A 22,006-nucleotide genomic window follows, 5' to 3' on the forward strand; every position below is an offset into this window, starting at 1 on the left:
ATCCACTTAGCGGCCGGGCACCGCCGGATCTGCGCCTACGCCGAAATTCAGCTGGGCTTTAGCGCCGGCGCAAAGTGTTAGCGCCTGCTCAGCTGCGCGCGCATCTTATGACGTCATTCCGTCGTGCAACGCCATTTGTGCGCCCCAAACCGGAAATTCAGTGGCGCCCGGCCGATGTGGGCGTGGCGCTGCTAAGAACTGTGAAATGGAACTCAACAGAGGCCCTGTGGGATTCGGGGAGCGCTAATTAAAGGGCACATCCACTCACCCATAAAAGCCAGCCATTTCGCTGCAATGACTTTACTGCTTTGGATTTCTGCACAGAGAGCAAGGCACAGAGATTACTGATTTCGGACACCATAGTAGAGGTATTTTTGGCTTCTAGCCAGTGCTTTGACATTTGCATCCTTGTGATTTTGCTGTTTGGAACTTTGTAATGGGGGCTGCATGGGGGGCCAACCCTCAGTTGCTACATTTTGTGCGAAGGGCTCGCAGACGCTTTGAGAGAGGGCCAGGCATGCCTAGACGCAGAGGGGCCATTAGGCGTCGCCAACGTAGGCCTTACCCAGTCAGGCAATACCGGGAGCAGGTCTCATATCTCACCATGACTGCGGCGCATTGTGTTAAGAGGCTGCGCTTCAGAAGGGAGGTGGTTGGAGAGATCTGCCAGCTGCTTCACGCAGATTTGCAGCCACAGCTCATGTCCAGGGCGTCTCTCTCGGTGGCTCTCAGCTTTTATGCAAGCGGCTCCTTCCAAGCCACTGCTGGGGACATTGCGAACATCTCCCAGTTCGCCGCGCATCGCTGCATCCGACAGGTCACCGAAGCACTTTTCGCGAGGAGGCACCAATTCATCTCCTTCCCCATGACCCAACACAAGCAGGAGCAGCGTGCAGTCGGATTTGCCAGGATCGCGGCCTTCCCCATGGTGCAGGGCGCCATTGACTGCACGCATGTGGCTATGCGGGCACCTATCCACAATGCCGAGCAATACCGCAACCGGAAGGGCTACCATTCCCTAAATGTGCAGCTGGTGTGTGACCACAGGCAGCGCATCCTAGCTGTCAATGCCCGCTTCCCAGGAAGCAGCCACGATGCCTTTATCCTGCGCCAGACTACTGTGGCTGACATGTTCCAGGCACAGCCTCCACCAAGGGGATGGCTTATCGGGGACAAGGGCTACCCTTTGTGCACATGGTTCATGACCCCGCTCCGCGCGCCCAGGACCCCAGCGGAGCTGGCATACAACGAAAGCCATCAAGCCACAAGGAACCTAATAGAGCAAACGATAGGCGTCCTCAAGCAACGGTTCCGTTGCCTGGATCGTTCGGGCGGGTCTCTTCAGTATTCGCCGGATAGAGTCTCCCAGTTCGTCGTGGTGTGCTGCATGCTCCACAACCTGGCTATCCGCAGGACTCAGGCACTGCCACCTGACATTGGCCCACCACCTCAGGAGGATGAGCAGGAGGACCCTGAGGAGGAGGAGCACCAGGCCAGGAGGGAGCGACAAGGTCCAAGGGCCGTCCGCCGGGGGCTTATTGCTCGACACTTCTAGGCCCCCTGTCAGGGAATGGCCTGGGCCACTGAACGCAGCTGAAGGCAGCCGCTCCGCAAGCCCTCAGCCGGTTAACCCAACAACCACTTGAAACATGACACCTGCACATGGTGAATAAATAAACAGCTTTATTTCAAAAACTCAGGGCCCTTCCCACATGGAAGAGCAAAACAGAGAAGACCCCCAAAAAACAGTCACAAACTTCTGTCACTCCCAAAACCTGGGGAGGACTAACAAAACATCAACATCCAAATGGCCTTCCTCACTGGCCTAACAAAAACAAGCCCCCCCCACAACACAAACACCCCCATAAAACCAAACAACATAATGCCCCCCAGAACAGAAGCCCCCGCATCACCCAACCCTCGCTCACCACACTCTATTCGGCGTGGCGAGAGGGCGAGTCCGTCGACAGCCGTCTTTTGCCCCGGCCCCTCCTGCTGCTGCGCCTCAAGCTGGGCCGTGAGGCTGTGGCGAGGCTGGGGGAAGGATCTTCAGGGCGACAAGGCGTCTCGCCAGATGCCCTTGGGGGTCGGCCTACATGAGGGCGGGCCCGGGAGGGGCCGGCTGGTGGCTGCTGCAGCTGTGGGTGGCCCTCTTCACTGCCTGCAGCAGCTCCTTGCAACCTGGCTGGGGGAGTGGCAGGCTCACCTGCACCAATGGGGACAAGGTGGGTGATGCCAGGCGCGCGCTGCTCGCCAGACACACGTGCACTCGGGCGGCCTGGCCGGGGAGCAAGCGCGCCAAACTGTTGGTCGCCAGACCGGTGTGCGGCAGCAGGGCGGCGGCTGGCCTGGCGACGCCTCCGCGCCAGTGCGAGGGTGGCAGAAGTCAGTGCCCCAACTGTGCCGGCATGTGCCCGCATCTGCAGTGCCATTGTCTGCCCAGCACCTCTCAGCTGGCGACTGGCGTGCTACGCTGCCTCGAGTTGTTGCACCCCCCTCTCATGTGCTGCCACAAGGAGGTCCACCCCCCTGGCGTGCGCTGCTGCGATTTGCTCCAGCCCCCTGGCCTGGGATTGGCCGAAAGCCACCACACTTTGTGCGAGGCTTTCGATGGCGTGAGGCATCTGTGCCACCACCTCCATGAATTCGACGTGCCGCCGCTCCGACGCCGCCGACATCTCGTCCAGGAGGCGCACCTCCTGGGCAACGTCCGAGTCCGGACTGGAGGGCGCCTCCACCCTCTGGCCAGAAGGCTGGCGTGCTGCCGGAGCCTTGCCGCGTGCGGCCACGCCACTGGGAGCAGGTTCTGCCCTCCCCTCCACCGCCTCCCCCCTCTGGGCAGAAGGCTGGCGTGCCGCCGGAGCCTTGCCGCGTGCGTCCATGCCACTGGGACCAGGTTCGGGGCTCCCCTCCCCCGCCTCCCCCTGGCTCTCCGGCACGCCAGACGTCTCCCCTTCATTGCCATCTCCTGGAGCAGAGGAGGGTTCCCCCGAGGTGGCGCCTTCCTGCTGCTCCTCGACGTCCTCCTCCTCCGAGGGCCTGGCTGTCTGGGCTTCAGGGAGCACCTCCTCCTCACCAGCTGAAGCAGGAAGGCACAAGTGTAGCTTTAGAGTGAGGACAGGCCGACAGCGAGGGAGGCCGCACTGGTGCATTATGCGCATTTTTCGGCCAGTGGGGAAGGATGTAGATCTGATGCACGAGGGCAAGGAGAGAGGTGCACCCGGTCCTGTCCTTACCAGTGGGTTCCAGTATAGGGTCGGCGTCGCCGAGCGCCACAGGCCCAGTCACCGGGTGACGCAGGAGTCGGGCCACCCTCTCTTCCAGAACCGTTAGCTCCTGGTAATCGCGAGGGCCTCCACCAGTGACACGCAGGCTCCTGGCGTTCCTCGCCAGCTTGGCCTGCAAGAGAAAGGAGGGCGTCTAAGTACAGTGTGGTGCCCCGTTGGTGTGTGTGAGTCCTCCCATGGTGGAATAGCTTGGACAGTGTGGTGCCCTGTTGCTGTGTGTGAGGCCTCCCATGGTGGAATAGCTTGGACAGTGTGGTGCCCTGTTGCTGTGTGTGAGGCCTCCCATGGTGGAATAGCTTGGACAGTGTGGTGCCCTGTTGCTGTGTGTGAGGCCTCCCATGGTGGAATAGCTTGGACAGTGTGGTGCCCTGTTGCTGTGTGTGAGGCCTCCCATGGTGGAATAGCTTGGACAGTGTGGTGCCCTGTTGCTGTGTGTGAGGCCTCCCATGGTGGAATAGCTTGGACAGTGTGGTGCCCTGTTGCTGTGTGTGAGGCCTCCCATGGTGGAATAGCTTGGACAGTGTGGTGCCCTGTTGCTGTGTGTGAGGCCTCCCATGGTGGAATAGCTTGGACAGTGTGGTGCCCTGTTGCTGTGTGTGAGGCCTCCCATGGTGGAATAGCTTGGACAGTGTGATAAGTGCAGAAAGAGCTATTGATTAACATGCAAATGCCATTGCAGCGGCAGGAGGGCTGGGCATTAGACCTTTGATGTCCCTTTGGCCCTAATGGGAGGTGCACATGCAAGGATGAGGGGGACACTGGAAAGGGTACTCACCTTGACCAGCCGACATAGGTCTTTGTATTTCTTGCGGCACTGGTCCGCACTCCTGGGAACATCGGAGTTGGAGGAGACCCTCCGGGCAATTTTGGTCCACGCCTCCCTGAACTGGCTCCTGGGAGCCTTCCTGCCACTAGCCGGGCACACGACCCGTCTTCTCTTGCGTACCCCATGAAGGAGCACACCCAGCGCATGGTCAGAGAACCGCTGGGCTCTTTCACGGGCCCTCTCCATTACCTCCAGGCGTTGATTTGGGACACAACCAGTGCTGAGGCCTAGTTGCAGGGCTACAGCATGCAGGGCGTGGCTGCAGTCAAAGTTGACCCTTCCCCCTTTAAGAGCTGGCCGGCGTCAGGGCGTCTGCTGACACTCACCACATGATCGCACCTGCGCTGCGCCCGGAATCGGCGTTATCAGGCCGCATCGCCGGATTAGCGCCTGAACACAGGGTTCCAACGCCTATTGCAGCGCTCGGCCAAAAAGTTGGCCAAATCTACTGAATTTCGGCGAGCTCGCCTGCACTTTCCGGCGGCCGCTAAATTTGCCGAGCGCCCGACTTTAGCGCCGCAATAGCGTCCGAACTGAATTTCTAGGCCATTAACTTCTTTTGTGAAGACCGATGCAAAGTATTCATTCAGTACCTCAGTCATGCCCTCTGCAAGAAGATTTCCTTTTTTATCCCTAATCAGCCCCACAATTCCTTTAACTATCCTTTTATTTTTATATGTTTCTATAAGATTTTTGGGATCCCTTTTAAGTTACCCACCAATCTTTCCTCATACTCTCTCTTTGCCCTTCTTATATCCTTTTTCAGATTCCCCCTGCACTCTCTGTATTCTGCCTGATTTTCAATTGTATTCTGTACCTGAAATTTGTCATAAATCTCCTTTTTCTGTTTTAGTTTAACCTTTATTTCCTTTATCATCCAGGGAGCTCTAGCTTCGAATGTACCATTTTCCCTCCTTATGGGAATATACTTGGTTTATACCCGAACTATCTCTGCCTTGAAGGACTGCCATTGCTCATTTACTGCCCTCCTGGTCAATCTTTGTTTCCAGTCCACCTGTATTAGATCCCTCCTTAAATCACTGAAATTGGCTCTCTTCCAGTTGTGTATTTTTACTTTTGATTTTTCTCTGTCCCTTTCCATTACAACTTTAAACCTGATTATATTATGATTACTATTACCTAGATGTTTTCCCACTGAAACATGCTCCACTTGCCTACTTCATTCCCCAAAACTACATCCAGCACTGCTTCATTCCTTGTTGGGCTTAAAACATACTGATTAACAAAGTTCTCCTGTACAACTTTTAGGAATTCTTCACCCTCTTTGCCCTTTACTCTGTTTTTCTCCCCAGTGTATATTAGGGTCATAGAATTCCACTACTATTACTGCTCTATTATTTTTACATTTCTCTGAAATTTGCCAACAGGTTTGCTCCTCTATCTCCTCACTATTTGGGGGTAATGAGCACCCAACTCTGTAACAGCTCCTTTTCTGTTCCTTAACCCTAACCAAATAGATTCAGCCCTTGAACCCTCTATTATATTGACCCTCTGTAGAACTGCAATATTATCCTTGATCAATACTGCCACCACCCCTGTCCCTATACCTATGTCACATTGTAAAAATAATGTATTATCCTAAAAAAATAACTATATTTTTCAAATGTATTGATTAGTAAATGCACAAGATTGATCTTTGATCATATGAAGATAAGATCTATCTCATCTTTTATTTGTTTTTGAGATAAATTCTTTTTGACAGAGGCGTAACCCGCCAGCATCCAAACTCAAGTCTCAAATTGATGGTGAATGTACAAGATTCGGTCAGATGATTTCACTATATATGTCACTCTGCATCAAAAAAGCAAATGGGACCAAAAACAATAACAAAAAAACACAATTAAAAACTTCAGCCGGTTGAGTCACTGCTGAGACAGATCATGTTTCTTATTGAAGGAAATTCAATACTTCATCATCTCCGAAGGAAAATAAATTAATCTATGATTGTCTCCAGATCATTGATTAGTGATGGGACTTGACACTGGTAGCATCAACCCATTTTCTTAATCTCTTCACAATTGTAGAAACAAAGTGAAATTCAGTGCAAAAAGTCATGTCCACCGCATGTCCATCACAATTGGAAAGTGCTGTACTTTGTCCCACATGCACATTATGTTCTACTGGCATCTGATTATGATGACTCTAAATAGCATATTCCTAAAGGCAACAAATTACAAGTAAACAAATGGGGAACCAGGCAGAAGCGTATAACTTCCAGACTGCACTCGGTGAGTCATAAGGTACCAGATGCTCTTAAAAGTCACCTCACTCCTGAGTCTAATGGGTACCACCAGATTCTGTAATGCTAGTAGGATGCTGAACAGACCAGGATCTTTTTTTGATTGACAGCAAGACTGAACATTTACGTAGCGCATCTGTTGTTGTTTTTAAGCCTCATTTCGTCACTCCAATCCAGCAATGGAAAAGGACAGACAGCATCAAAACTAATTAGAACAATAATTAGGAGCAGTAAATACTTAAAGGTAGCGGTGAAAATATGTTCATATAAAGTCAGCAACAACTCATATTTTTATAGCTGCAGAAGGTTACAGAGATAGCGTGGGGCAAAGTCATGGATGGATTTAAACACAAGAATGAGAATTTTAATTTTGAGCCGCTGGAGGCCAATGTAGGTCAGCAAGAACACAGGTGATGCACGAAGGCATGTGCTGTGGGATACGATACATACTGCAGAGTTTTAGATGAGCTAAGGTTTACAGATGGTGATGGAGGGGAGGCCATTCAGGAGAGTTGTGATGGAGAACATATAAAGTTGGAAGCTTAGCTTGTAAAGTCTGTAGGTATTATAACGAATTAATACACAGACTACAAGAGTAACTTTAACAGGACTTTACTATTCGAAGGTCAGGGCGAATCTGCCCAATAGATCCTGACACCGCACTTATATACCGGTGTGGTCACCGTTGGTATTACAGTATACAGCAGCCAAGGCAAAGTAGTGCCACACATAAAATAGTTCTCTTAAAGGTAGAATAGTTACATACACTACAATCCTCCTTTTTTAGCTTACAACATACTTACTCCCCATTAACATAACATCATAACATATATACAACTTTATGCAAAACAGTTCACAAATTCAGTCTCTCTGGAGGTTTCCTGACTCTATCCGGATAACGCCTCAGTGGTGTAGTAGTTTTCGGCGGGGTAGTAGGTTCTTCTGGTAAGGTCGAATCGGCTTGAAGGACAGTGTCAGGTTCATCTGATTCCAGTATCACCAGATCGGAGGTAGGTGTTCTGGGTATCTCTGCTTCAACATTAGCAGTGTAAGGTTGTGGAGTAGGTTGGCTCTTTGTGGATGACCCTATGATCTGGTCAACATGGCGCCTTATGATGCTGTCACCAATGTCCACGGTATACAGCAGCGGCCCTAGCCTTTTTACAATAGTTCCAGGCTGCCATTTCTCGGTACGGTAGTCCCGGGCCAAAACTTGTTGACCTATCTGAAAAGATCTAGTTGGCCTTTCATTCATGCCCTGGAATTGCCGGTTCTCTACGTCCCTTCTGACGTTTGGCTTAATCAAATCCAGCTGGCATCTCAGTCTTCTATTGAAAAACATCATGGCGGGAGTTTGATTTGTGACCGCATGTGTTGCATTCCTGTACGCCAACAAGAAGTTATCTACTTTATGTTGTAAGTTGATGTTTTCATTACCCATGGCCTTTATGGCCTTCTTGAAGGTCTGGACAAACCTTTCAGCTAATCCATTGGTGGCGGGATGGTATGGGGCTGACGTGTAGTGCTTGACCCCATTGCTTTTTAAGAATTTCCTGAATTCTTCGGACACAAATTGCGGTCCATTATCAGAACAGACCTGTTCTGGCAGCCCATTCCTGGCAAACATGGTCCTTAATGCTGTGATGGTTTTTTCCGTGGTGGTGGAGGACATCTTTATTACCTCCGGCCACTTGGAGTATGCATCCACCGCTATTAGAAACATTGAGTCCATAAATGGACCAGCAAAGTTGATGTGTACCCTTTGCCAAGGAGATGAGGGCCACTCCCATGGATGCAGAGGAGCTTGTGGTGGCGCGTTTTGGACCTTCTGGCATCCTAGACAGCTCTTGGTTATTTCTTCGATGTCTCCATCAATACCTGGCCACCACACAAACGCTCTTGCTAGGTTCTTCATTTTCACTCCACCCAGATGCCCCTCGTGAAGCTCCTTTAGCACCTTATGCTGAAGTTTGGGTGGAATCACCACTCTCGATCCACACATCAAGGTTCCTCGGCACACTGACAGCTGTTCTTTTCTTTGCGAAAATGCTGGCAGCGTTGGTTCGCCATGTGCTGGCCATCCCTCCACTGTTAAATCGTAGACTCGAGAGAGAGTCGGGTCATTCCTTGTTTCATTCTCGATCATCGAATTTGTCACTGGTAGACATTCTACTATGGACGAGTGGAACATCTCTACCGGGTCCACTGCAGCCGCCTCTTCAACTACCGGCAACGGTAGGCGCGATAACCCATCAGCATTTCCATGCTGTTTGGAGCTTTTGTATTCAATGTCATATTGGTGTGCCCCAAGTAACACGGACCACCTCTGTAACCTTTGCGCTGTCATAGTGGAAACGGCCTTGTTAGGGTTGAATATGGACACCAACGGCTGGTGGTCTGTCAGTAATGTGAACTTCTTGCCCTGCAGGTAATGATTGAATTTCTTTACTCCCCACACAAGGCTGAGGGCCTCCCTATCTATCTGGGCGTAATTTCGCTCAGCGGAGGTCAATGATCGGGACGCAAATGCGACTGGCCTTTCCGAGCCATTTGGGAACCTGTGTGAAAGTACTGCTCCAATTCCATAAGGGGAAGCATCACAAGCTAGCCGAAGAGGTAACGTTGGGTTGAAATGAGCCAACACTTCCTCAGAGGTAATCAACGCCTTGCTTCTGCGAAAGGCCTTTTTACAGTCCTCGCTCCACTTCCATGGCACTTCTTTCCGCAACAGAGTATTCAGCGGATGCAACACCGTGGATAAATTTGGCAGAAACTTGTGATAATAATTAATCAACCCCAGAAACGATCTCAACTGTGATACGTTTTCCGGAGCGGGGGCCTTCACGACAGCTTCTATTTTGTCAGGCGACTTGTGTAGCCCCTCTTGGTCAATGACATGACCGCAGTACGAGATCCGTTTCTGGAAGAACTCACATTTCTGGCGATTAATTCGAAGGCCATATTCCTTCAACCTGGTGAGCATCCGTTTCAAATTTGTGAGGTGTTCCTCTTCGTCTTCTCCCGTAATCAGGATATCGTCCAAGTAACACTGCGTGCTTGGAATACCTTGTAAGACCTGCTCCATTGCCCTCTGCCAAATTGCTGGAGCCGAAGCTACTCCAAAAACCAGTCTATTATAACGATACAAGCCTCTGTGCGTGTTGATTGTGAGATACTGGCGCGACTCTTCCTCGACTTCCATTTGTAAGTATGCTTGTGCCAGGTCTATCTTGGTGAAGTGTTGCCCGCCAGACAATGAAGCAAAGATATCCTCAATCCGCGGAAGCGGGTATTGTACCGTGTGAAGCACCGGATTAACTGTGATCTTGAAGTCTCCGCAGATGCGGACCTTTCCCAGTCCCCCTGGCTTGTTACTTGATGAAGACTTCATGACGGGAACAATGGGCGTGGCCCACTCACTCCAGTCCACCTTAGACAGTACCCCTGAACGTTCAAGCTCTTCCAGTTCTGCCTCCACAGCCGGTCGTATCGTGTAAGGTACCGATCTGGCTTTGAAAAATTTTGGGCTTGCATGTTCTGCAATCTTGATTTTTGCTTTAATTCCTCTCAGTGTTCCCAGTCCTTGCTGGAATACCTCTTTAGCTTCGTCCAATATTCTGGACAACCGTTCAGGTTTGATCTCTTCCTTTCCGGAATCTACCGTCATTGTGTTTAGCGAATGCCAGTCTATCTTTATTTTCCTGATCCATTCCCATCCCAGAAGTGGTGGACCTCCCTCGGGCAGCACATACATGCCCATCCTTTGGTGATCTTTGTCCTTGTATCTCACCTTGACTTCTATCTTTCCGATGGGGTATACTTTGTGCCCCGTGTATGTCTGCAATACCATCTCCGTATCCCGTAGGGGAATATGTTTGAATAACTTTTTGTAATCATGCTTACTCATGACCGTCAGCGCCGATCCGTTGTCCACTTCCATCTTCACTTGGACTTTTGCAATCTGTAGTGTGATCCAGATAGTTTGTCGGTCAGCTTCTTTACTCACATTGTGAATCCTCAGACTACCCAGTTCCTTGCTGTTGGAGTCTGCGTCTGAATTCTGTTTATCTGGACTCTTCCCAGTCACCTCATGTACCTTTCTGTACTTCTTCTGCGGTGACTTATTATTGCTGGTCATCTTTCCTGCCCGGCATACCTTAGCTATGTGGCCAAGCTTGCCACATTTCCTACATTCCTGGTTTTTAACCCAGCATTGGTTCTGGTCGTGTGTTGTCTTCCCACAACGATAACATTTCGTTGTACTCGAAGTCATTTGATCCACTCTGAGTACCGCTGTCTTCCGCTGCATTTCCGCCGTGCCTCTCGCTGCGGCTTCGTGCGATGCTGCAATAAGGACAGCCTTATCAAGTGTAAGATCGTTCTCTTCGAGCAGTCGTTTTTGTGTTCCTTCCTTCGACAACCCGCACACGAACTTGTCTCGCAATGCCTCTGTCAGATTTCCTCCAAACTGGCAGTATTTTGCTAGCCTACGCAGTTCAACCAAGTACTCCGCGTTGCTTTCCTCTTTTAGTTGCATTCTCCCGTAAAATTTTGATCGTTCCGCTAACATCAGCGGTGTGGGGTTCAAATGATCCTTCAGGACAGCAACAATATTAACGAAAGACTGATCCGCCGGTTTAGCTGGTGATAGAAGATGCTTCAATAACCCGTATGTCTTCGCACCCAATGAGTTTAGTAAGGTTAGAGCTTTATCATAATTTGCTATCTTATTGACCTTACAATATACCTCGAAGCGTTCTACATACGTGGCCCAATCTTCCACCTCGGAATCAAAGTTGTTGATGTTACCCTGCTTAGGCATCTTCACAAAAAAAAAAAAAAATTAAGAAACAATAACGAAGTTTTTCTTTAACTTTTTTAACTCTTTTTTTTTTATGGCGGTTTCCCGCGCTTGTCTTCTTCCCCGCCCACTTTCAAGATGGCGGTTTCGTGCTTGTCTTCTTCCCCGCCTAACTGGCGGCTTCCCGCGTTTCTTCCTCTGGTAGGAGGGGTAAGCTTTGTCCTCGGGCGACGACCGCTGGTTTACGGGGTTTGTAGCCTGTGCGCCGGCTTCAGTTTATTCTGAAGCGCGGCTAGAAAAGCCGATTGCATTCCTTGTTCCCCCCCCCTTCTTCTTTTCGGCAGGGGCAACCGGCGCTGGAGACAACCAGTTGGTGTCGGACAGATCCAGCTCCTGGTCCTTCACGGCAGCTGCTGTAAGCCGCTGGCCGGAACCTCGCTCGGTCTCTCTCGGGCTCTGTCTCTCTCGCTCGCTCTTTCTCGGGCTCTGTCTCTCCCGCTCGCTCGGCTCTCGCTCGGCCTCTCTCAGGCTCTGTCTCTCCCGCTCGCGCAGCTCTCCCTCAGCGGCTTTAAACGCCTCTCCCAGACCTCCCTCAACCCGGCCCTTTTCTCCCCGGGCTGTGGCTGATTCTTCGCGGTTTATTTATTTATTTATTTATTTATTGCCTCCGCGCCTTATGATCCCGGTCGCCGCGCCTCGTGGCCTCGGTAGCTCCCGGCCTTTTTCGCCGGTCGCGGTCTAACTGTCTCCCGACGCCGTTGCGTCTCCCAGCCCGTTTGTACCGCGGCTTCCGTGCTCCACGCTGCCCCAGTCTCAGCGCCTCTGGGCCCGACTTCTGTCCGGCTCCTTTCCCCCCCGACCGTGGTCGAGTTCACCGCCCTTATCCTCCGTTTATTTTTTTATTTTTCCCCTTACTCACAGTCCACGTGGCCGACTTGCTTCTCTTGGCTGATCGGCTCACTCACCACCGTGGCAGAAGGGACAATCTGTGCCTGTTGCTGATGGAAGGCTTCGTGTCTGAATTCTTCCTTCTTCCTTGCTCTGCAGACTCGAGTTTTCTCTCAGCAGAACGACGAGGGCGGGTGCCTCTTCTCGACACTCGTTAACAGCTTCGGATGTATCGTTGCCGCAGGGTAAGATCGAACTCGTCGCCACTGTAAAGTCTGTAGGTATTATAATGAATTAATACACAGACTACAAGAGTAACTTTAACAGGACTTTACTATTCGAAGGTCAGGGCGAATCTGCCCAATAGATCCTGACACCGCACTTATATACCGGTGTGGTCACCGTTGGTATTACAGTATACAGCAGCCAAGGCAAAGTAGTGCCACACATAAAATAGTTCTCTTAAAGGTAGAATAGTTACATACACTACATAGCTTAGCTTAGAATAAGACGTCAAGGTTTGTGAACAATCTGGTGCAGCCTGAGACAGTGGCCAGTGAGAGGGATGGAATTGATGGAAATGGCTGAAGACATTGAAGGAAATTACGGCTCACTTAAGACTGGATGTCGGACATGCGATCTAATAACATGGAGGCATGGGGAAGGGTCACAAAAGATGGTGAAGAGGTACACCTGGGTGTCGGCAGCGTACATGCGGAAGCTGACTCCATGTCTGTGGAGGATGTTGTCAAGGGGCAGCAGGTAGATAAGGAAGAGGACGGGGTTGAGGATAGATCTTTGGGGATTCTAGAGGTAACTGTTTAGGGGTGGGAAGAGAAAGCATTACTGGAGATTCTCTGGCTATGATTGGATAGATAAGGGTGGAACCAAGCGACAGCAGATGGACTATGGAAGCTGTATAGAGGTCGAAGAGGACAAGTAAGGGTAATGCACCTTGGTCACAGTCACAGGGATTGACATTTGTGGCTTTGGTTAGGGCCATTTTGGTGCAATGGCAGGGTCGGAAACCTGATTGGAGAGATTCAAAAAGGGATTAGCAGGATAGATGGGCACAGTCGAATGGGATAGTGGTGAGTAAGGTGAGGGGGCATGAAGGAGGTTGGTGAGGTTAGTCCCGGTGGGCACGCTAGATGAGAAGGTTGGTGAGAAAGGATGATAGGGCAGTTGGGATTGTTGAGAGGATGATGGAGCTGTTGGGATTGCTGCTATTAGGGAGACAGTGATGAGGGCCTCAATGGGCCCTTTGGAGACTGCCAAGTGAGGCACAAAGGAAGACAGTGGCGTAGTAATTGGGAGGGCAATATACCCGAGAGGGGATAAAGGAAGAGTGCCATGATTAAACGGGGAGAAGACAGGTGAGGTGCCCGAGAGGGGCCAAGACTAAAAAAAGGAGCTAGAACAAATAAGCTAAAGTCTGGAGTGACAGCCAAAATGTGCACATGAATGGACACGTATAAAAACAAATCTTTGAACAATATCTGAGATAATATTGACAAAAATAGCACTGCAACTAACTATGTATAAGGACTTCTAATTATATAATAATAGTAATGCAGATATCCTGCATGTTACATAGAATGGTCCCTGCTGCTCTCACCAGCATTCATTGGGCATTAACTCCAGAAACGCCTCCACTCCTGACGTCAGCTCCAGGAATGCCTCTACTCTCAGCCTCAGCCCCAGAAATGCACACTGACCCCAGAGACTGTGGACTTCCCTGGTGCAATTCACTACATAACAGGAATTGATCTCACTTCATCCTTATTCACCTCAGGGCTCATACCCTCGTTCATCCTGGCTCCAGTTTGCATTGCTCCTGATTGTTCCATTTTCTGGCTACTTTGCTGCATTCTGCCCCTGACTTCATCCCTAACTACCAATGCCACCGCATATCTACTAACAACTGAAAATCCTCCAATCCAGTGATAATTCTGGATTTTTTAGTGATGTTTCCACTCACACCGATGAAATCTTTGATGGTACATAATTTTGCAACCCAACTAGAAAAGACTGAAACCAGAACAAACTTGACACCAACACACACAGATCTTTGACTGGGACAGCTACAATGGAGGAGTAATTGAAGACAGTACACTTCAGCATCTAAATAACCTGCCAGCCCTAGGAATCTAATCTCACTGGGAATCCAATATGACAAATCAACAGGAAAGTGTTCCAGTTCCTGTCAAGTCTACTTTAACTGACAGTTGTGGAAAACAGTCTTTCTTCTTTAAATGATTTGCCAATAAGTAACCTGTTAAAATTACATGAACCCAATGCATGATAAAATTAAATCACTTCACTGAAATGTCCACAATATACCTACGTTTTATTGTCATTGAACGCTCTCTACTTGCAATTTAACCAAATTCCAAACTATCAGTTGGAGACCTGTTTTCAAAACCGCCTTTAAAATGAACTTGAGTTAATTCTATTCAGACATAATATCAAATGTGTTTAAACTGGACTATTCAACGGGGTATATAGCAACACACTTAATACTAACATTGCTGTAAGAGCACTGATAGCATGAAAAACTTGCCTGAAAGCAATGAGGGGTTTCCACACACAGCTCCCGAGTCTTGGCAGCTACTGAGGTAACAGATAGAAGTGACATTTCAGAATGATCTTTTGGATGGATTTTGTGACATAAAAGTTTCAGATAATTCCAATCAGTTTTTTTTTTACAGGTATTGGTCCAGATTTCCCCCTGAATTACTACCAAATTCAGGCTGGATTTGAGGTGATAAATGGAATTCTTAATTTTTGCAGCCTCAAATTGGCTGCACAATATTTCCATCTGAATTATCCTCCCAAAAAAGTTCCAGTCCTTTTTAAGGCCATCAGGGCATGCTGATCTACCTCCTATAAATGGGGTCAAGGGACCATGCCTAAACCCTCTGACTCATTGCCCCCAATTTCCACCCCAAACCCCCTCCTCTAATAATTATTGCCACTATATAAGTGGCAGTAGGGACTGCAGTAATATATCCCTGAGGTGAATACCACATTGAGGAGGCCATTTTGTATGCTGTTACTTTGCTGGTGTTACTTTGCCTGCATATCTACCTCTGCTTTGGAGATTCGGCCATGACATCAACTGCTAGACTTCACAGAAGGTATCTCGTTGCTATGTGTTCATGGCCATTCATCAAGGTCTACAGACCAAGAAAGTCTTACTTACTTTTCTGACCATTTATGCCTCAGAAGGCATTCATTGGGGAAATATATAATCTGCTGGCTGAAGACCTGCAACCCATTTCCAACAGGAGAACAGCATTCTTTGAACTGGTCAAAGTTACCACTGCCTTGAATTTCTTTGTTTCTGGATCCTTCCAGGCAGCATCAGGTCATCTTTGCCACATTCGTCAGGTAGTTGATCATCATTGCGTAAAGAAGGTCACTGATCCTCTCTTTAGGAGGGCTGAAAAATTCTCACTGGAAGCAGACAAACAAAGTGAGAAAGCGAGAGCTACCCAGCTACATAGACCAACAGTGTTCCAAAAGGCACATGTAGCAATTCGTGGAAATTATGATGAAGTCTAAGCCTCATACAACAACTGCCTCAGTTTGATGAATTGGAAAGACTTTCATTCTATTAATGTCCAGCTACAGTGCAATGACAATCATCTTCTCTTGATTGTTAATGCCAGAAACACAGGAAGCTACTGTGAGGCTTTCATAATGTGAGGAGACAATCTACCATGCCAGCCCTCATGACTTAGAGATACATGTGCCTGGTGGTTGATTGCTACATAGAAACATAGAAGATAGGAGCAGGAGTAGGCCATTCAGCCCCTCGAGCCTGCTCCGCTATTCAATGCGATCATGGCTGACCATCCAAATTCAGTACCCGGCCCCTGCTTTCTCCCCATACCCCTTGATCCCTTTAGCCTTGAGAAATATATCAAACTCCTTCTTGAATATATTTAATGAATTGATCTTTACTGCCTTCTGTGGTAGAGAATTCCACAGGTTCACCACTCTCTGGGTGAAGAAATTCCTCCTCATCAGTCCTAAATGGCCTACCCCTTATCCTTAGACTGTGACCCCTGGTTCTGGACTTCCCGACCATCAGGAACATTCTTCCTGCATCTAGTCTGTCCAGTCCTGTCAGAATTTTATAAGTTTCAATGAGATCCCCTCTCATTCTTCTAAACTCCAGTGACTACAAGCCCAATCGATCCAATCTCTCCTCATACGTCATTCCTGCCATCCCAGGTATCAGCCTGGTGAATCTTCGCTGAACTCCTACCATGGCAAGAACATCCTTCCTCAGATAAGGCGACCAAAACTGCACACAATACTCAAGATGTGGTCTCACCAAGGCCCTGTACAACTGCAGCAAGACATCCTTGTTCCTGTACTCAAACCCTCTCGCTACGAAAGCCAACATACCATTTGCCTTCTTAACCGCCTGCTGCACCTGCATGCTTACCTTCAGCGACTGGCGCACAAGGACACCCAGGTCTCATTGCACTTCCCCTTCTCCCAATCTATTGCCATTCAGATAATAATCTGCCTTCCTGTTTGTGCTACCAAAGTGGATAACCTCACATTTATCCACGTTATATTGCATCGGCCGTGCTTCTGCCCAATCATCCAACCTGTCCAAATCATCCTGGAGTTTCTCGGCATCCTCCTCACAGCACACACGCCCACCCAGCTTTGTGTCGTCTGCAAATTTGGAGATATTACATCTAGTTCCCTTGTTTAGATCATTAATATATATTGTGAATCGCTGGGGTCCAAGGACCGATCCCTGCGGTACCCCACTAGTCACTGCCTGCCACTCGGAAAAAGACCCGTTTATTCCAACTCTTTGCTTTCTGTCTGCCAATCAGTTCTCTATCGAAGTCAGTACCTTGCCCCCAATCCCATGTGCCTTAACTTTACATGCTAATCTCTTATGCGGGACCTTATCAAATGCCTTCTGAAAGTCCAAAAACACCACATCCACTGGTTCTCCCTTATCTATTTCACCAGTTGCATCCTCAAAAAATTCCAGTAGATTAGTCAAGCACGATTTACCCTTTGTAAATCCATGTTGACTTTGTCCGATCCTGTCACTGTTTTCCAAGTGCTCTGCTATTACATCTTTTATAATGCACCCTAGCATTTTCCCCACTACTGATGTCAGGATTACCGGTCTATAATTCCCCATTTTCTCTCTACCACCTTTTTTGAATAGTGGGGTTACATTAGCTACCCTCCAATCCATGGGAACTGTTTCAGAGTCTATAGAATTTTGGAAGATGACCAGCAATGCATCTACTATTTCTAGGGCCACTTCCTTAAGTACCCTAGGATGTAGATTATCAGGCCCTGGGGATTTATCGGCCTTCAATCCCATCAATTTCCTTAACACCATTTCCCTACAAATACTGATTTCTTTCAGTTCCTCCCTTTCATCAGACCCTATGTTCCCCGACATCTCTGGGAGGTTATTTGTGTCCTCCTTTGTGAAGACAGAACCAAAATATACATTTAATTGGTCTGACATTTCTTTGTTCTCCATTATAAATTCCCCTGCAGTAATGCCTGATAACTCCAATAATGTTTCAATAGACAAAGGTGGTCATGAAGGGATAATTACTAGTCCTAGCCCTTTTTGGGCGACCCCGGATCAGGCGTATTCCCCAGACATTCACCTTCAGCTAAAGTTAGAGATAGCCAAATTCTATAAGATGCTTAATTGGGTCTAAAGGTCCAGGCTATCTCTCTCTAAAGGAAAGGAATGACTTGAAGATGTTACCATCCTCCAGATAGCACTTTTAATAAGTTTAACTAGACTGTAACTTTTGAGATATTATGAGGATCCAGAATACTCCCCCAGAATTCTGTAACTCCTCACCAAAGAGTGTACAGAGATTGAGTTCACGAGTTTGATACAGAAATACTCTGTGTGACAATTCTAAAAAAATATAGATTTATTAAAGAACCGACATGTAGTTAACAGCTGGAGATTTCAGTTCCAACATTAACAGTTCAAAATACAATTCGCTTATGATTCTTATTCTCAGAGATTCTTATTCTCAAATCTTAACTTCATTACATTTTTACATTTCTTACTTATTTCTAAATCCAGGATATCCATCAAAATCAAATAAAAGTACCGTTTTGATTCCTGAGACTCAAAGCATTAAAAACTTACAGAGCCTGCCTCTGAAGAGTGAGAGAATCGCTTGCCCCTTTCAGCAACTTCTGGCTTCCTATCTGAAAGTTCCATATTTTATACCCGTTCTCAGTGGTATATCCTTTGAAGTTTTCTGCTGATGTAAGCTAATTATCTCTAGTCATATTTCTGTTGACTTTTTTTCTATTCTTACTGTCAATTCAGCTGTTAGCTTGCAGAAATCTGTCTGCTATGTAGGTGTTCAAAGCTTATCATAAAAAACAGTTATAACAGATGTATTTATTTGATGCCATTCTTAAGAAGGTCCTTCGTTCAATTCTTAAATCACCTTAGCTGGTTATATGCAGACAGCATGTCTCCTAACTTTTCCATTTTCAACACAAACACAATGTGATTACTTGGGGCATCTATTGATGTCATATCTACAAAGTCTTCTGTTTGTATATTTTACAACATGTAAATTGAAAACATTTCAACCGAGTGCACTATTGTCCCCCTAGTTACCTCAATGGTTATCACAGAATCACAGAAACCCCACAGTGCAGATAGAGGCCATTTCGGCCCATCGAGCCTGCACCGACACATCTCCCACCCGATCCCCGTAACCCCTGCACCAACACATATCCCACCCTATCCCCGTAACCCCACGTATTTAATCCCCCTAACACTAAGGGTCAATTTATCATAGCCAATCAACCTAACCCGCACATCTTTGGACTGTGGGAGGAAGCCGGAGCACCCGGAGGAAACCCACGCAAACACGGGGAGAATGTGCAAACTCCACACAGACAGTCGCCCGAGGCCGGATTCGAACCTGGGTCCCTGGCGCTGTGAGGCAACAGTGCTAACCACTATGCCACCGTGCTGCATTATATTACAGATGTATGTCTCTTTGTTTCATTTGATGTGATATTTATCAAAGGCACATGTTTTTTTAATGTTCTGAGTTTCTGTTCAGGAAGGAAAGGGAGGTGGGGTTGCTATGTTAATCAAGGATGGAATCACTGCAATAGTCAGAAACGATATTGGGTCAAAGGTTCAGGATAGTGAAACAGTTTGGATGGAGATAAGGAATAATAAGGGGAAAAAGTCACTAGTGGGCGTAGTCTACAGGTCTCCTAACAGTTTCAACTCTGTTGGTTGGAGTATAAATCAGGAAATAGTTGGGGCTTGTAATAAGGGAACAGCTATAATCATGGGGGATTTTAACTTTCATATTGACTGGACTAATCAAATTGGGCATGGCAGCCTTGAGGAAGAGTTCATAGAGTGTATTAGGGACGGGTTCCTTGAGCAGTATGTAGCTGAACCAACCAGGGGGCAGGCAATCTTAGATCTGGTCCTGTGTAATGAGACAGGATTAATAAAATATGTCCTAGTATAGGATCCCCTTGGAATGAGTGACCATAATATGGTTGAATTCCAAATTCAGTTTGAGGGTGAGCGAGTTGGATCTCAAACCAGCATACTGAGCTTAAATAAAGGAGACTATGAAGGTATGAGAGTAGAATTGACTAAAGTGGACTGGGAAAACAGATTAAAGTGTAAGACGGTACAAGAGCAGTGGTCTACATTCAAGGAGATATTTCACATCTTTCAAGGTAAATATATTCCACTGAGGAAAGAGGGGAGTAAAAGAAAAGACAGCCATCCGTGGCTTAGTAAAGTAATAAAGGATAGTATCCGACTGAAAACAAGGGCATATAAAGTAGCCAAATCTAGTGGGAGGATAGAAGATTGGGAAGGATTTAAAAGCCAGCAAACAATAACTAAAAGATTAATTAAGAAAGGGAAGATAGATTATGAAAGTAAACTAGCAAAAAATATAAAAACAGATAGCAAGAGTTTCTACAGCTATATAAAAAGAAAAAGGGTGGCTAAAGTGAACATTGGTCCCTTAGAGGATGAGACCGGGAAACTAGTCATGGGGAACATGGAGATGGCAAAGACGCTGAACAAATATTTTGTATCAGTCTTTACAGTAGAGGACACTAAAAATATCCCAACACTGGACAAACAGGGGGCAATGGGGGGGAGGAGGAGCTAAATACAATTAAAATCACTAAGGAGATGGTACTCGGTAAAATAATGGGACTTAAGGCAGAGAAATCCCCCGGACCTGATGGCCTACATCCTAGGGTCTTGCGAGAAGTGGTGGTAGGGATTGTGGATGCATTGGTGATTATTTTCCAAAACTCCCTGGACTCAGGAAAGGTCCTGGCAGATTGGAAAGCTGCTCATGTAACACCCTTATTTAAGAAGGGAAGTAGACAAAAAGCTGGAAACTATAGACCAGTTAGCCTAACATCTGTGGTTGGCAAAATGTTGGAGTCCATTATTAAGGAAACAGTAACAGAGCATTTGGATAAACATAATTTAATAGGACAGAGTCAGCATGGTTTTATGAAGGGGAAGTCATGTTTGACAAATTTGCTCGAATTCTTTGAGGACGTAACATACAGGGTGGATAAAGGGGAACCAGTGGATGTAGTGCATTGGAACTTACAAAAGGCATTTGACAAGGTTCCACACAAAAGATTACTGATCAAGATAAAAAATCACGGGATTGGGGGTAATATACTGGCATGGGTGGAAGATTGGCTATCTAACAGAAAGCAAAGAGTTGGGATAAATGATTCATTCTCGGGCTGGCAATCAGTAACTAGTGGTGTTCCGCAGGGGTCAGTGCTGGGGCCCCAACTCTTTACAATCTATATTAACGATTTGGAGGAAGGGACCGAGTGCAACATATCCAAGTTTGCCGATGATGCAAAGATGGGAGGGAAAGTAGCGAGTTAGGAGGACATAAAAAACCCGCAAAAGGACATAGGCAGGCTAAGTGAGTGGGCAGAGATTTGGCAGATGGAATATAATATTGGAAACTGTGAGGTTATGCACTTTTGCAGAAAAAATCAAAGAGCAAGTTATTATCTAAACGGAGAGAAACTGCAAAGTGCAACAGTACAAAGGGATCTGGGGGTCCTGGTGCATGAAACACAAAAAGTTAGTATGCAGGTGCAGCAGGTGATCAGGAAGGCCAATGGAATCTTGGCTTTTATTGCAAGGGGGATGGAGTATAAAAGCAGGGAAGTCTTGCTGCAGTTGTACAGGGTATTGGTGAGGCCACACCTGGAATGCTGCGTGCAGTTTTGGTTTCCATATTTAAGAAAAGATATACTTGCTCTCGAGGCGGTTCAGAGAAGGTTCACTCGGTTGATTCCGGAGGTGAGGGGGTTGACGTATGAGGAAAGGTTGAGTAGGTTGGGCCTCTACTCATTGGAGTTCAGAAGAATGAGAGGCGATCTTATCAAAACATATAAGATTGTGAGGGGGCTTGATCGGGTGGATGCGGTGAGGATGTTTCCACTGATGGGTGAGACTAGAACTAGGGGGCATAATCTTAGAATAAGGGGCTGCCCTTTCAAAACTGAGATGAGGAGAAACTTCTTCACTCAGAGGGTAGTAAATCTATGGAATTTGCTATCCCAGAGAGCTGTGGAAGCTGCAACATTAAATACATTTAAAACGGAGATAGACAGTTTCCTAGCAGATAAGGGAATTAGGGGTTACGGGGAGAAGGCAGGGAAGTGGACATGAGTCTAGATTCGGATCAGCCATGATCCTATTGAATGGCAGAGCAGGCCTGAGGGGCCGTATGGCCTACTCCTGCTCCTACTTCTTATGTTCTTATGTTCTTAAGTTAAGTGTTAGTTTTTAACACTTTAAACTGAGTATAGCTATTGTGTTTTTTCCAAACTGCAGACTTCTGGGAAACTCCAACCCTTTG

This window comes from Somniosus microcephalus, chromosome 23 (assembly GCF_052327205.1).
Source record: "Somniosus microcephalus isolate GS21.2 chromosome 23, FLI_Smic_1.0, whole genome shotgun sequence".
Taxonomy (NCBI): domain Eukaryota; kingdom Metazoa; phylum Chordata; class Chondrichthyes; order Squaliformes; family Somniosidae; genus Somniosus; species Somniosus microcephalus.